The following is an 878-nucleotide window of genomic DNA, read 5'->3' on the forward strand; positions in this document are numbered from 1 at the left end:
GCAAAGGGTCATGGGACTCAAACCAACAACCCCTTTGAATAAAAACCTGATCCTGGACCTGGGCTGCCCCTGGAACCTTCAGTATAACCACGGAGGTTTAAGTCATCGTTAGTGTCACATGATTTCCCTCTGGTTGGCAGTGATCTCATTTAGAGGAAAATAGATGATAAATCACAGCTGATGATTTGAAAAAAAATCCTTGACAAATTCCAACCACCAGATGCTGCTGTAGAACATTTCAGCACAGGACACAGAGACGATGACGTCAGAGACGACTGGTTTGACCATAAGGAACCTTCCGGACTCAGACTTACTTGATGTCCTTTCCCAGCTCCGACTGCTGGATCTGCTTCAGCGACTCCTCGGCCGTGGTGGTGGCCTTGGCCACGTACTCCCAGAAGGCATCCTTCACCAGGTCCACCTGCTGTTTGGGCTGTTTGGGCTGCCGCAGCAGGCGGGCGTCACAACCTGGGAAGAGCAGCAGAACAGAGTCGTCAGTCGTGGCTCTTTCTGTCCACGTATTTGTCCGCGGCGGAGGTCAAAGACGGCCATATTTACCGGTGAAGACGACGAGAACGAGGACCAGCAGGAACTTCATGGCTCTGCAGCTGAGGCCGGAGGAACACAGTCAGTCTGGGCTTCAACACAACACCTACCACAACGTGTGACTGCTCTCTTACCTGAGGTGGCTTCTCTGTCAGTGTGGGGGGCGGGGGCTGAACTGTGGTCTGCACTGAGGAGCTCTGGGGTTTTTATACCACAGGCTGGAGTGAAGGGGCCACACGGAGGAGTAAAGTCCAGCAGAAGATGCCGTGCTGTCGTCTCTGCTTCCACATCACAACATCAGGACGACCCCCCGCCTCACCCCACCTCACCCC

General features: G+C 54.0%; 1 long non-coding RNA gene across 1 annotated transcript; it reads right to left on the reverse strand.

Annotated features, from left to right (window-relative positions):
* Positions 1–170: 170 nt before the first annotated feature.
* LOC103399321 (uncharacterized) lies at positions 171–772 on the reverse strand. Its single transcript, XR_523624.2, has 3 exons — positions 681–772; positions 559–608; positions 171–468 (listed from the first exon to the last, which is right to left on the reverse strand). It is a non-coding gene; the product is annotated as an uncharacterized LOC103399321 (long non-coding RNA).
* Positions 773–878: the final 106 nt, after the last annotated feature.

Source organism: Cynoglossus semilaevis, unplaced genomic scaffold (genome assembly GCF_000523025.1).
Source record: "Cynoglossus semilaevis isolate Cse_v1.0 unplaced genomic scaffold, Cse_v1.0 scaffold604, whole genome shotgun sequence".
Lineage (NCBI taxonomy): Eukaryota > Metazoa > Chordata > Actinopteri > Pleuronectiformes > Cynoglossidae > Cynoglossus > Cynoglossus semilaevis.